The following is a 16,462-nucleotide window of genomic DNA, read 5'->3' on the forward strand; positions in this document are numbered from 1 at the left end:
TTTTCCAAGTTCGTTGTCTGCTATTTCTTTATAGGCAAATAGAGGATAATCGATACAAATTGGTATGCTATTCCAGCTATATCAAGTTATGGACTGATTCGAGCCATACTTAGTTGGAATTGTCGAAGATCGAAGTAGAAGTCATTGTGCAAAATGTCAACCAAATCGGATAGGAACGGCGCCATGTAGGGGCTCAAGAAGTAAAATCGGGAGATGGGTTTATATGGGAGCTATGGGAGCCGATTCAGACAATATTCGTTGTACAAAATTTCAGCCAAATCGGATAAGAATTGCCCCCTCTGGAGGCTCTAGAAGTATAAACGAGAGATTCGGTTTATTTGGAAGCTATAGCAGCTTATTTGCCTGTACTTGACGTAGCAGTTGGGGATCACAACAGAGTACTTCACGCAAAAATTTTAGCCAAATCGAATGAAAATCGCGCACTCTGGAGGTTCAAGCAATCAAGCTCCGAGATCTACATCAGGTTATAAACCAATACAGACCATACTTATCAGATTTGATGGAAGTCACATCAAAACACCTCATACAAATCGGATAAGAATTGCGTTAAGATCCGAGATCGTCTTATATGGCTGCTAAATCAAAACATGGACCGATATGGTCCATTAACAAATCCGACTGGCGTACACTAATAGGAAGTATTTGTGCAAAATTTCAAGCGTCCAGCTTTATTCCTTCGAAAGTAAGCTTGCTTGCGACAGCCAGAGAGACGGACGGACAGACGATCGGACATTGGTAAATCAACTTTGAATGTCAAGACGCTAAAGAATATACAGTGACACAGACAAGTCTACATATCCCACTCAAAATATTCGTTTTATGAAACGAAATTTATAAACGAAATATTGGGTTGCCTAAAAAGTAATTGAGGATTTTTTAAAAGAAAGTAAATGCATTTTTAATAAAACTTAGAATGAACTTTAATCAAATATATAATTGCCATTTCGTTCGATAACCTTTTGCCATCTTCCTGGCAAATTTAGTATTCCACGCTCATAGAACTTCTGGCCTTTATCTGCAAAAAACTGAAGCAAGTGCGATTTTATTGCCTCATCATTGCCGAAAGTTTTACCATTTAATGAGTTCTGCAAAGATCGAAATAAATGGTAGTCTGATGGTGCAAGGTCAGGGCTATATGGTGGATGCATCAAAAGTTCCCAGCCAAGCTCACTCAGTTTTTGGCGAGTGACCAAAGATGTGTGCGGTCTAGCGTTGTCCTGGTGGAATATGACACCTTTACGATTGACCAATTCTGGTCGCTTCTCCTTGATGGCTGTATTCAATTTGTCCAATTGTTGACAGTAAACATCCGAATTAATCGTTTGGTTCCTTGGAAGCAGCTCAAAATATACCACACCCTTCCAATCCCACCAAACAGACAGCATGACCTTCTTTTGGTGGATATCAGCCTTTGAAGTGGTTTGAGCTGGTTCACAATGCTTGGACCATGATCGTTTTCGACTAACGTTATTGTAAACAATCCATTTCTCATCTCCAGTTATGATTCGTTTTAAAAACGGATCGAATTCATTGCGTTTAAGGTGCATATCACAGGCGTTGATTCGGTTTGTTCAATGAATTTCTTTCAATACATGTGGTACCCAAATATCAAGCTTTTTCACCAGTCCAAGACTTTTTATGTGATATTGAACGGTTGATTTTGGTATATTTAACTTCTCTCCTATCTCACGCTCAGTTACATGACGATCCAATTCGATTAATGCTTTGATTTGGTCATCATCAACTTCATTTGGCCGACCTGAAAAATCCGCAATTACTTTTTGGGCAACCCAATATTTTCATGAATTTTATTTAAACAATCCGGCTCCTGGACACAATTATGTTTCCTGTTCGTTTTTGTACAAAAGTCATAGTGTGGCAAATAATTATTCGACAAGTTGCTAAATAACCTACGAAAGGAATCAACATGCCGTTCTACCAATTGGTTTCCCTCGTAACGTATACGTTTTTAACTCGTCAGACGAATATAAAGTATACGTTGCAAGAAATCAAGCTAATATTTTCTAGAAATAATTTTAAAATTCAATAAACCTCAACTATGCATTTCTGGCGTAACAGAAGTATAGTGCTTTAATTTTAATTTTACAATTAAAAAAGTTATGTACATAACGACAGGTAAATATGTGCACACATTTTACACTCACACTCACCAATGGGTTAAATAACAGGAAATATATAAGGCGGTGAGTAACCACCAAATGTCATACTTTTATTTTGGCTGCTGTTGAAATGTCATTGATGGTAGTCAACCCTTAAAATTTCTAAAAATAACATAAATTGGTGTGTTTATATTTTTTTTGTGGCGTCTGTATTTTTGTCATTTAGAAATTTATTCAAGTGGATACGATAGCTATCCAGCTATAATCAGCTAAAATGTGCCACAAGTTTACCTATAAAACGATAAAAAGCCCCATTTAAAGCGTCGGGTTAGTATCCAGGAATCGCCAAGAAAACTTAAAGATATAACTTTGATTTTAAGAAAACAAAACATTGCCTATTTTGTATAAATTTTTTTGTTTAAATTTTCGTTAGAACACATGTTCAATATGTTCTCTTTACAAAACAGTAAGAACAAGGTATTTAAGAATTTTTTCAATAAAGACTTTAAACAATGAAAATACTTTTTATACCCACCACCGAAGGATGGGGGTATATTTATTTTGTCATTCCATTTGCAACTCATCAAAATATCCATTTCCAATCCTATAAAGTATATATATATTCTTGATCAGCTTAAAAGTCTATGCCGATCTAGTCAAGTCCGTCCGTCTGTCTGTTGAAATCACGCTACAGTCTTTAAAAATAGAGATATCGAGCTGAAACTTTGCTCAGATTCTTTTTTTGTCCATAAGCAGGTTAAGTTCGAAGATGTGCTATATCGGACTATATATTGATGTAGCCCCCATATAGACCGATCTGCCGATTTAGAGTCATGGGCCCATAAAAGCCACATTTATTATCCGATTTTGGTGAAATTTGGGACAGTGAGTTGTCATAGGCTTCTTTTCATAGGCCCTTCGACATCTTTCTTTAATTTGCCCCAGATCGGTTCAGATTTGGATATAGCTGCCATATGGACCAATCTCTCTATTTAAGGCTTTGAGACCTTAAAAGGCGCATTTATTGTCCGATGTCGCCGAAGTTTGGGACAGTGAGTTAAGTAAAACCCCTCGACATACTTCTGCAATATGACACAGATCGGTCCAGATTTGGATATAGCTGCCATATAGACCGATCTCTCGATTAAAGGTTTTGGGCCCATAAAGGGCGCATTTATTGTCCGATTTCGCCGAAATTTAGAACAGTGAGTTAATTTAAGCCCCTCGACATACTTCTTCAATATGATACAGATCGGTGCAGATTTAGATATAGCTGCCATGTAGACCGATCTCTCGATTGAAGGTTTTGGGCCCATAAAAGGCACATTAACATCCTTCTTCGATTTAGTCTAGATCGGTCCAGATTTGAATATAGCTGTCATATAGACCGATCTCTCAATTAAAGGCTTTGGGGCCATAAAATGCTATGTTTTATTGCAACTTGCAACTTTTTCTGCAATTTGGTCCAAACCGGTCCAGATTTGGATATAGCTGCCATGTAGACCGATATCTCGATTTAAAGTCTTGGCCCCATAAAATGCACATTTATAATCCGATTTCACTGAAATATGACACAATGACTTATGTTAGGCTTTTCCACATCCGTATCGTATGTGTCTCAGATCGGGTCCAAATCGGAACATATTTCGATATAGCTGCTATGGGGCATAAGTTATGCATTTTTCTCCGGATTTTGTCGAAAGGTGGTTTACGAATATACCTGAGGTGGTGGGTATACAAAGTTCGGTCCGGTCGAACTTAACGCCTGTTTACTTGTTTTTAATCAAAAAATTGATAAATTAATTTTTTTTTAATTTTCTGACTTCTAAACTTTCAACTGGATAATCGGATTTGAACCTTCTATGTGGTCAAGTACCTGTACATTTTGTCAAAAATCTAAATCGTGCATTAAAGTGAAAATCGAAATACTTTCGCACTATACAGCAAAAAAATGAGATTTTAGACATTGGACCAAAAATTAAGATTTGCAGCCCGATCAGCCTTTCGAAATGCCAAGATGAGCAACTTTAGGGCCCTGCCAAGAAGCGCCTGGGCCAACAAGGGATTTAAAATTTTGCACATAATGCCGTTAACACCTTAGCCATAACCATACGGAATTTCAAAGAATTATTTTAACCCATTTTCAAGCGATAGATTTCTGACTAGTTTTTTTTTTCGATACAATTCCATCGTGCGACAGAAGAAAGGGAAGAACAGACCAAGGATATTTTTTAAGAGCGCCTATAAGAGAATATGAGGCTATTCCGCCCTTGATATTAAAATCGTTCTGGGAGATTGTAATGCGAAGATAGGGAGGGAAAATATCTTTCATCCAATAGACAGGAAATATAGCCTATACGAATACAGTAATGGCAATGAATTGAGACTAACAGACTTCGCCGCGGCAAAGAACATGGTAGTTAGCAGCATAAGATTCCAACATCCATAGAGAAACCAAATAGATCATGTTGTGATACAAGGAAGGTCTTCTACCAGCATTTAGATGTAAGATCGTTCCGAGGGGCGAACACCGGATGCAAATTGCAAATTTTGCCCATGAAGATTCCACTAAGGAACAGGGGCAAGCTTAGTGCAAGTGCATTTTGATTCAAGTTTTAAGCTCAATGATAAGGGGCCTCCTTTTTATAGTCAAGTCCGAAAGGAATGCCGCAGTGCGACACCTCTTTGGAGAGAGGTTTTACATGGCCTAGTACCTCACAAATGTTGCTAGCATTAGGGGGGAAAACCATCGCTGAAAATTTTTTCTAATGGTTTCGCCAGGATTCGAACCCAGGCGTGCAGCGTCATAGGCGGACATGCTAACCTCTGCGCTACGGTGGCCTCCGGATGACCCAATTGAAACTGAAGAAAACACTCCCTGACCCGACAGTATAGCAAGGCAATGCAAATAAATGCCCACTTCATGGAAAGAACCGCTACATCCGTACTTGAGTACCAAAAGCCTGCTCCACGGAACTCGTAGTACGACCAGAAGTCTCAAAAAGCTACCGGAGCCAAGAATGCGGCATGCAGGTCGTCTTTGCAGTCAGTAGCAGCGCCCCAGTCGAAGGAGAGGTATCGACAAAAAATAAAAGAGGGGAAACGTCTTTTCCTCAAGAAGTAGCAATAAATTGAAATGCCTGAGTGTGAGCGTCCAAGTGGGAAAAGTCGGGCCGCTCGAAATAAATTTTTTCTTTGTCAAAATGTCAATAATTTTGACATTTTCGATTTTGATTAACAATGGTCTTCAGATCTCGACACTCTCTGTCGATCTATGGAAATCATAATAGCGGTCGAATGAATGAAGATATCCGCTTACACATGTATTTTCTTGCGACTCCCAACAACCGAGCCAAGCGTAGTCCAAATAGGTCCATAAATTGATCATTTTGCCGCATTAATCGACCTTCGGATTTGATACCTTGAGCCCCTAGAAGCCGCAATTGTTGTTTGATGTGGCTGAAATTTTGCACGTAATGTTCTACTATACGTATGCAAATGCAAACAGTCTAAAACAGATCTCAGTCCCTGGGTCCTCAATGTAAACCTCCAGGCCCACTGTGTCCTCTAGCTATGATCCATCCATGGAACATGAACTTCCAAATGACAACACTAGAGTTCCTTCAATCGAAGACAATACCGCTGGTAGCAGTGCCCTGGACTCGACCTCAAGTGTCGTCACAGGTATCCGATCGGAAATCCTTACAATTCCTTCCAGGTTTTCTATCGTCGTCTCGACTATACCGCGATGGTATGACCGGCTCCTATCCTCTCTTATAGCCGCAATGGCTGCTTCACACTTAATATGTATGTCCATGGGTCGGATATCTAGAATGGTTGCCATTTTTTTTTTTCTGTCAGCCAACACGCAGGGGATGTCCTCTATGAATGCAGTGCATTGCGTTGGCGAGAGGAAATTAGGAATTGGAGGGGAGGAAAAGGATGTAGTGCTTATTGACATTTGTCTTAAATCTTTGGATGGAAATAACATTTGCCGGAAATTGATTCCACATACGAACGGTTCGGGCAAAATAAGAATTCTCTCTGTAATGCATTGTGCGGTCGGCTGGCCAATCAATTACAAACGAGTGTGAGTTCCCTGAATGTCTAGTATCCCTGACATACATCCTTACAACAGGAATAAGAAGACGAATATCAGACGAACACACACCATGAAAGTACCGAAACAACCCACATTACGACGATGATGAAGGGAGGCAATAGAGTTGGATACCCCACTGTACACAATCAACGCCATCGCTCTCCTCTGTACACAGTCCAGTAGGTCCAGGGATGATTTTGAAGCTCCAGCCCATACATGTGAGTTGTACTTCATTTTCGGTCTTATGAAAGTGGTGTAGTTGTTAAGAAGATCAGACGGAATGAAGTAATTCCTACACCATTTAAGGAAGCCTTAACACTTGAATGCTTCTTCTGACACTTCGAATACATGTTTAGCCCAACGGACATCACTTTGTATTTTCATGCCCAAAACATCAAGAGCTTCTGATTGCTCAACATCTACACCGTTGATAGACAAAGATGAATGTAATGGGTCAGCGAATCATTTGTGTGATAACAAGCAGCACTGAGTCTTCTGTGCATTAAAATCTACTCGATTCATTCGACCCCACTCAGAAATGGTCAACAAATCCTGGCAGAGTGCCCGCCTCTTGTCCTCAATCTCTCGAAGACCCGGCCTGTTGTCGAATGAGTAGGAATGACAGAGATTACTGTTATCCGCCAATGAGTAGATCAGATTCGATGTCGGACCCAACAGATCGTTGATGAAAATTAGAAAAAGAGAAGGAGAAAGAACAGAGCCCTGGGGTACCCATCTATAACGACTCGAATAGTGCGATCTCTGAGAAAGCTCGAAATAAATCGAACGAAGCCATTACCGACACCAAATGCGACAAGCTTTGATAGTAGTGCACCGTGCCAGACCCTATCAAATGCCTTGGAGATATCCAGAGCCACAACCTTACTCTCATCAAACTGTTGGGTTGAGTGACTCCAACGTTCCGACAGAAGTGGCATGAGGTCACCCGTAGGACGATTTCTGCGGAGCCTATACTGTTTGTCGCTAAGAAGGCCATTAGACTCTAAATACCTCACAAGATTGTGATTAACCATGCTTTCCATGATCTTGGAGAGAGCGGAGCATATCGCAATTTTCCGATAAATCGCAGGGTTGTTTGCCTCACCCTACTTGGAGTGGTCCTCTTCGCTCCGCATATGCCTAGACAGCTTGTTCTCTGAACCAGTTGTATTATCCTTACGTTGCATTTGTTCTCCATCGCAGTCTACCAAACTACTTTGGCGTAAGTAAGTATTGGTCTAATCACGCTCCTGTAGAGCCAGTGGACTATCCTTGGATTAAGGCCCCATTTCGAGCCTATGGTCCGTTTACATAGGAGCCCAACATCTGTGAGCCTTCTCAGTACGCTCCTGAATATGACATTTCAGATATCGAAATCGTTTTATTGAGGAAACGTGGTGCGTTAAATTGGGCCACCCTCGTCTTCCTCGTGAACAGGCATATTTCAGTCTTCTCAGGATTAACATTGAGACCTCTGGGTCTAGCCCAGTCGAGTGCCATCTGCAAGACCCTTTCGGTCCCTCTGCATGGCTGGTTCGGATCCTTGCTCTTTAGAAGTATTATAACATCGACTGCTTAGCAGACGGCTTCATATCCCTCCTCAGTCAGCATCTGTAATTGGTCATAGTCAGCAAATTTATCTATCTAGGCACCGCCGTTACCGAAAAGAATGACACCAGTTTTCAAATAAAGCGATAAATAATACTGGCAAACAGATGCTTCTTTGTATTGTAGATAGTAGAGCTGGCAAACTATCGATTATTTTCGATAGTTTAAATAATAAATATCGATAGTATCGATACTATCGTTCATTTCCCATCCCCTATATTTCAAACGAAGATGAAAAGTAAAGATCAAGAGATCGATTTGTATGAAAGCAATATCAGTGCCAGACCAAATAAAAGCAAGATCAATAAAGTCAGTTGGAAGTCACGAGAGAAATCATTGTGCAAAATGTTAGCCTAATCGGATGAAAATTGCGCCCGATTTGTTTAGTTTTGCCAAAAATTTAACTGTTGTGATAGTACCCATCGAATAAATATCAATCAATATTCGGTCAAAAATCTAAATATCGATAGTATCGATAGTGCCATCGACAGCTCTATTGAGTGGGCAGTTTAGAAACAAGGCCACCTCTCGATAGATGAAGATTATGCTATACAAGACGCTGATTCTACTCACGGGATACATAGTTTCGAGGCATGGAGACGTTTGAAAACAGGGGAGGCTTGGAGTATTTGAGAGAAAGATTCTTCGTAAAATTTATGGACCAGTTTGCATTGATGGAGAGTATATTCGTAGTATGAACCACGAACTGTATGAGCTTTATGATGACGTTAGCATAGTTAAACGTATCAAAATACAACGTTGGCTTGACCATGTTGTCAGAATGAATGGGGAAGCTTCAGCGAAGAAGTCTTATGAAGGCGATCACGATGATACACGCGAAGAGAAGAGAAATTTGAAGAGAAATTTTTACATGGCATAGTACCTCATAAATGTTGCCAGCATAAGAAGGGGAAAACCACCGCTAAAAGTTGTTCTAATGTTCCTGCCAGGATTCGAACCTAGGCGCTCAGCATCGTAGGCGGACATACTAACCTCTGCGCTACAATGGTCTCCGAATTGTATATAGCACCCAAATTTCACTTATAGGGTAGGTGTGGGGTACTATATATTGTAGATACCCCCCATCCAGGAACGTAGCCATTACATTTTTTTTTTTGGGGGGGGGGGCATATTGGAACTACAAAAGAGTAATTAGTACGTAGACGCCCTATCAATTGTGGGAAAGGGCTGGGGCCTTATAACACCCCCACCCCCTTTGGCTACGTCCCTGCCCCAACCTTTGAAAGTGGCTGTAAAAATAGTGCAGAAAACACTTCATAATGCATGGTGGAGTATTCCTGATCTCCAACCGGGTTAAATTCTTACAGTAAAATCAAATTGACAAATTTCCTCGCTCAGTTTTCTACTTAAAATCCCTTAAATCGTGCGACAGGTTTTCAAAAACCGTTTTCTATCACCGCCCATTTAATTAGAAATATACTTTAATTACATCTAATGACGCAGGAGATACAAGGCAATTTAATTATAGAGTTTTTATTATGATTTCCAACAACTGTATCAAGTACGGTTCAAATCGGTCTATAACCTGATATAGCTCCCGTATAAACCAATCCTCCGATGTGACTTCTTAAGTTCTTACATGGCGCAATTTTAATTCGATTTGACCGACATTTTGCACATAGTCTTCAGTTATAACTATCATATTGGAACTACAAAAGAATAATTAGTACGTAGACGCGCTGACAATTGTGGGGAGAGGCTCGGGCCTTATAGCCTTCACCCCCCCCCAACCCCCTTTGGCTACGTCCCTGCCCCAACCCTTGGAGGTGGCTGTAAATAGAGTGCCAAAAACACTTCATAATGCATTGCGGAGTATTCCTGACATCCAACCGGGTTAAATTCTTAGAGACATATTAATTCAACATATTTCCTCGCTCAGTTTACTACTTAAATTCCCTTAAATCGTGCGACAGGTTTTTTTAAAAAAAGTTTTCTCTCACCGCCCATTTAATTGGAAATATACTCTAATGCCATCTATTGACGGAGGAGATACGAAGCAATTTAATTACAGAGTTTTTGGGTAGAAGAAAATTGTATATGCAATCCCTGATATTGGTTTATTTTTGAAATATTTGATTATTTTGTTCATGGATTTTTCTCGTTTTAATAAAAGCTTACCGTCAGTATATCCAATTTCTGATATTGATAGGACGACCGCTCGGCCATAATTGTGTTACACCAGATGTACGGCCACACACATTTGTGTAGATTGACACGTCATACACATGGCATGCAATCGACGACGACGATGACACAGATAATGAATTTCCTTTACGGTTTTTTTTTGAAGGGGTTTCTTTTTTCCGGGGTTTTTGGTTTTTTTTTCTACTTTTTTGTTTTTGTATTAAGTTACTCCACTATGTTACGGCTTTTTCTGCTTGCTCTAGAGCTTCTACTAGATTGGTGTTAAGCAAACAACACTTTTTGTTCCTTGTTTTAAGGAGACAAGGATGTCGACCACGCTTTCACATACACACGTAAACACACATACACATAATAGGGGGAACGGTGACAATTACCCCAAAACACTCACTCACTCGCTTACTACACTAATAGTTAGTGTAACTTCAATTGCGAGTAGAAGAACCAGAAGCAGTGTGGCAGGATAACAGGAAATAAGAGTACATCAACAAACGGCAATGATGACGATGATGACGACCACGACAACGAAGACAAATGCGTAAAGGACGACAGCGACGATGATGACGATGTCGAGAACGACTACGGTGTTGACGAAGTGCTAAATGCTTCTTTTTAAAGTTGGCATAAGGATCGTCGTCTCTCTTTGTGTTATTCGAAGGGTAGGGGATTTGGGTTTCTCGATTTCGGATTTTGCCTTGCGTTTCTTTGTTTTTTTTTCCCCCGTTGAAGTGAGGTTTTCAGCTACTTTTGCGGTTAAGCAGAAAAAATATTCGCTTCTCTAAGTGTGGTGGTGTTGGTAGTTGTTGTAGTGGTTCTTATTGTAGTTGTTGCTGTTGTGGGGTAACTACAAGTTAAACTTTGGTTTAGTTATCGGTTTTGTCTTCTCTTCTTCTGCTGCTTTGTCGTTTTATTCCTTTTGCGGTTACTGGACGCGGTTTTACTGGAATATATTTTTTTTTGCTTCGTTTGTTTGTTTTTTATTTGGATTTTTCGTTGAAATTTATTTCAACTCGTTTTGCCTTAATATTTTCCTTTTTGTTTTTTTTTTCTTTTTTTGATTATGAGATGTTATTGTGTTGGTTGGTTTATTTATACATGTATTTGTTTTGTTGTTGTTGTTGTTGTAATGATTATATTTACACAGCAGTGATGTGGAGAATTTGTATGTTTTAGTGAGTGACTTAATTCAGAATTTCATTTGGTTTCGAGATTGATTTTCTTTTTGGTTTTGAGTGTGACGGAGGAAATAATTTTTAAAATAAATCACAAAAATCACAGATTAAATTTTTTGGGATATTTTTTTTTTTTTTTGGGTTTGTTGTTGAAACGTTGAAATTATTTGGATGTTCAATTTCCAAAAATGTGTGTTTTTTTGTGTTTTCACTCGATGAGGATTTTTCAATGAGTATTTTCAATTACATTCGGCAATTGATGACGCAGTTGTTGTTGTTGTCTTAGTTGTTTATTGGCTTGTTGTTTTTGTTAATTTATTTACAAAAATGTGTTGGTGTTGGTTGGTTTGATTCATGCAGACGCCCACAAAGAAATTCCCTAGAATCTCTTCGATTCTGGGGGAATTTGTTGTTACCGTTGTTAGTTTACGAAGGCCTATACAGGCACTTCAAGGGGGTTTCCCTCACAGATCTTTTATTGATGAATTGTTGCAATGGCATTTGTTAATATGCACTTAAAGTAGTAGATCTTTGGAAAAGTTTGTTTAATTTTTTTTTTGAATTTTTTCCCAAATATTTTTTGTTGTTTGGCAATTTTCACACTCTTGTTCCAGCAGCTTTTATTTGCTATGTTTTTATAACTTCTATATATAATTCCTTAGCAAAATTTCACTCTACACTTTGCTTTTCGCATGCAAACTTCTTCCAAAGCAAACCTATATAAACACACACACACACGAACACACAATAAAAGGTTAGAAAACATGAAATTTGTACCTCCTTTTTTCATAAAATTTTTGTTACACTTGTGTTTTCTTTTTATTTTACAAAACCAAGGAGAAGAGCAAAAAAAACAACAAAATTCCTTGCACACACACGCACGTTATGGAGTTCTCTTCAACACTGAAATTTTTAAGGAAAATGATTTGGATTTTTCTTGGAACACCACGGAAAACCCCAAATGACTGTTGGCTTAATTTCTATGCTGTCATATTTTACACTCGCCGCACACAAGTCTCTGTAAAAGTGCTCTCTTGCCATAATCTCGCTCTATTTCATTATTCTAGTATTGTAGGCTCTTGCAAGTCTCACTGGGCTCATTACTTACTACACCAATACTGAGAGTGAAAACAAAAACATAAAAAAAGCTGTGGGTGGCAGGGGGTGAGGTGTGGTGTGTTTTTGGTGGATACTGTTCAGTGCAGGGCATCTCACAGAGCAAATGTAATGCTTGTGCAGCAGCACTAGGCTCACATGTACATGTGTGTCTGTGTGTAGCACGTGTATGCCACCAGCAGACAGTCGAGCATGAAAATACTCTTTCGTTAAGTTCTTCCCCACAACCCCACCAAGTCATGTCAACTAACTCTCTGGCACTTTCGGTCTATTTTTGTTATTGTTCTTTATGCTTTGCTTTCCGCTGTTTTGTGTAAGCGATGTTTTTCTCCATTGCCAACATACATATATTTTTGGAGCTTTGCTTTTTCATTGTTCCTTATTTTGCCTAAATTCTTATGGTGGCGTGAATGGTGTTTATTTAATTCCTTAGACTATCATTTTGTATACATACACATACATGCAGAGTGAAATGTGAAAATACTGTAACAAAGAGAGAGAGAGAGAGAGCGAGAATATGTAATGGAGAGAAAGTATTTTTCTTATGTTTAGTAGGGTATTGGAATTCTTGGTGCCGTCGTCATAAATTCTGTAAGACATAATGCTGTTTTCTTTCTATGACAATAGAAGAAAACTAGATTTGTTTGGCCAGATAATTTGTTGCCAATTTTTTGTTGTTGTTATGGTCTATGAAAGCAAATCGAAACAGCAGCAATTATAAATTTTAAGCCACTATTCTTGGTTGAAATTGTCTTACAATAAAGTATAAGTTTTCGGAAAAGTTGATTTTTTCCATGGGCTGCCTAAGTTCGAAAATTGTCTATATCGGACTATATCCTGAAATAGCCCCCATATAGATCGATCTGCCGATTTAAGGTCTTAAGCCCATTAAAACTATATTTATTATCCGATTTGAAATTTGGGACAATGGATTGTGTTAGGACTCCGGACATCCATGTTCAATAAGGACAAGATCGGTCCAGTTTTTAATATAGCTGTCATATAGACCAATGTCTCGATTTAAGGTCATGGATCCATAATAAGCGCATTTATTGTCCAATTTCACAGAAACTTGGGACAGCGAATTAAGTTAGGCCTCTTCACATCTTTCTGCAATTTGGCCCAGATAGGTTCAGATTTCAATATAGCTGCCATATGGACCGATCTCTCGATTTAAAGTCTTGGGCCCATTAAAGGCGCATTTATTGTCCGATTTTGCAGAAATTTGGAACAGTGAGTTATGCAAGGTCCCTCGACATCCTTGCTCAATACGGAGCAAATCGGTTCAGATTTGAATATAGCTGCCATATACACCGATCTCTCGATTTAAAGTCTTGGGCCCATAATAAGAGCATTTATTTTCCGATTTCGCAGAAATTTGGTACAGCGAGTTGAGCTATGCCCTTCGACATCCTTCTGCAATTTGGCCTAGATCGGTGCAGATTTGAATATAGCTGCCATATACACCGATCTCTCGATTTAATGTCTTGGGCCCACAAAAGGCGCATTTATTGTCCGATGTCGCCGAAATTTAGGACAGTGTGTTGTGTTTTTGCCACCAACATTCTTCTTCAATTTGATCCAGATCGGTCCAGATATGGATATAACTGTCTTATAGACCGATGTCTCGACTTAAGGTCTTGGATCCATAATAGGCGCATTTATTGTCCGATTTCGCAGAAATGTGGTATAGCGAGTTGTGTTAGCCTCTTCGACATCCCTGTTCAATACGTCCTAGATCGATCCAGATTTGAATATAGCTCCCATATATACCTATATCCCGATTTAAGGTTTTATATCCATAAAAGGTGAATTTATCAACTGATTTAGCTGAAATTAGGCACAATGCGTTGCGTTAGGCCCCTCGATATTCCTACCGAGTATGGTTTAGATACGTTTTATTTCGACACTAGCTGGACTGGGCCCGCTCCGCTGCGCCTTCTTTTACTTTATATGGAACAAAATTATCATTTGCATATTTATTTTCAATAATTAAAGAGCTTTTAGTGAATACCATGCCACAAAAATAGTAAATTTATATCGCTTGGCTAACAGCATAACAATATAAATGACTTTATCTGAATTCTATATAATCTTTATTTCTCTACGAATTTCCTCGAATGGTTTGGGGACATTTAAGTTTGGATGTTAGATGTATTAAATTTGTAATGTAGATGTACTCCGTATTTGAGCCCAATATTCTCATGATTGCCGATTTAGCGGTGTTTTCGGGGGTAAAGTAGTCCCCCAGACACTGACCCTGAAAAAAATATCAGCATCGTGGTGTTCTCTTAAATAGCATTTATTTCAACCCCAAGGCGTTCTCCAAACACTTGGCCCCAATATTGGGACATGTCATGGTCGGTAAATTTTTACTCTTTTGGGGGAGTCGGTTGACAAATGTTGATATTATTGCAATATTAGTTGATATCGGACGAACATATATATGGGAGCTATATCCAAATCGGAACCGATTTTTTTCAATTTCAACAGACTTCGACTCCAGGCCAAAAATATGCCTGTACCTGTATCTGAAGACGATTGGACGAAAATTGCGACGTTAAGATGGACAGACACAATGGCATAGCTAAATCCAATCAGAGCATGATTCTGAGTTAATCGATATACTTGTCAATCGATATACTTGTCTCTTCCTTCTGGGTATTACAAATAAATGCACTATGTTATAATACCCTGTACCACAGTGGTGGTGTGGGGTATAATGGTCTTTGTGACCTACAGGATTATATATCATGCTGAAACAAGCAGCATCCACTTAGCCAGTCCAACAGCCACAACTTCAATTTCAACTTGCAATATATTATTACATTACATTATTTCGTCACGATGAATTATGACTCAGGCACAATATTTTCGACAAATTCAGAATTTTACCAGTAATATGTTCTGTTAGATGGAGAGAGCTTCTTAATGGTCTTTGTTTTTTTTGCCCATTTTGCCCATGAACATCCCACTAAGGAACAGGGGCAAACTTCTCACATATCAATGAGTGAAGTCCGATTCAAGTTTAAGCTCAATGATTAGGGGCCTCCTTTTTATAGCCGAGTCCGAACGGCGTGCCATAGTGCGACACCTTGTTTGGAGAGAAGTTTTACATGGCATAGTACCTCACAAATGTTGCCAGCATTGGGAGGGGAAAACCACAGCTGAAAATTTTTTCTGATGGTCTCACCAGGATTCGAGCCCAGGCGTTCAGCGTCATAGGCGGACTTGCTAACCTCTTAGCTACGGTAGCCTATACCTCAGTGGTACAGTCATATTTTTTTTGTAATATAGTGGTACAGAATAGTCTACATACCCCACAGAAAAAACACGTTTTACAAATCAAATTTTTTATACCAAAAAGTTTTTCTTCCAAATGTCTACTGTTGCTAAAATTGTTTGCCATGGTTCCTAGTATTATTAGTAGTTAAAATCTTAGCGTGAAACCTTATCCTTACTATGTCATAGTCTGTTTACAAAACTGCTTTTTATGAAAAGGTGTGTAGACATATCTGTGCTACTGTATATACACAAAATCAATAGAATCCTGTGACGATATTTTTTACTAATTTTATTTATATATCTTTTTTTTTATTTTGCAGCAATTATTAAATTGAAATTCTTTGTTTTAACTACTATCGAATTCATTTTCTATTTAGCAAACTGTAGGGTATTCAAAATTTATGAGTATTTAAATTAACCACCAAGAGTTGTTTTAGCAATTTGTTATAAACAAAACAACTAAAATCCATAATCATCATAAATTAAGTGGAAAACAATTTTCTTTGATGTGGTGTATATCAGACAAGTGAAATATTCCACATTCCTAATTGCGATCATAATTATAGCTTGTTGTCTGGGGCAATGTATTTTAAACAAATAAATTAAAAATAGATTTGTACGTGCACAACATCTGTCTTCTTTCAGTTTTAAGATTTATCGATTTTCTTTTGGCCAAATGTTGAAAAGGCATTTGTTTGGGAATTCACATACATATTAAAATAATGCAACTGCAATAGCGCGTCTTATTGTAGTTTTTCATTATCTTCGTGTATAATGACCTAATTGCCATTAAAGTGAAAAATAGGATTACTTGCGATTGTTTCTGAAGTTCTGGAGAAGACCTGTACTAGTGGCATTTATGAAACCATAGCAGC

At 38.6% G+C, this 16,462-nt stretch overlaps 1 protein-coding gene across 12 annotated transcripts in view; it reads right to left on the reverse strand.

Moving 5' to 3' along the window:
- Positions 1-16,462, reverse strand: part of LOC106095970 (voltage-dependent calcium channel type A subunit alpha-1) — a 296,916-nt gene that overhangs the window by 242,649 nt on the left and 37,805 nt on the right. For all 12 annotated transcript variants that reach the window (XM_013263455.2, XM_059368089.1, XM_059368092.1 and 9 more), the window contains exon 2: positions 9,991-11,902. The gene's annotated coding sequence lies outside the window, so the exon portion shown is untranslated. The remainder of the gene's footprint in view (positions 1-9,990; positions 11,903-16,462) is intronic.

Source organism: Stomoxys calcitrans, chromosome 4 (assembly GCF_963082655.1).
Source record: "Stomoxys calcitrans chromosome 4, idStoCalc2.1, whole genome shotgun sequence".
In the NCBI taxonomy this organism is placed as follows: domain Eukaryota; kingdom Metazoa; phylum Arthropoda; class Insecta; order Diptera; family Muscidae; genus Stomoxys; species Stomoxys calcitrans.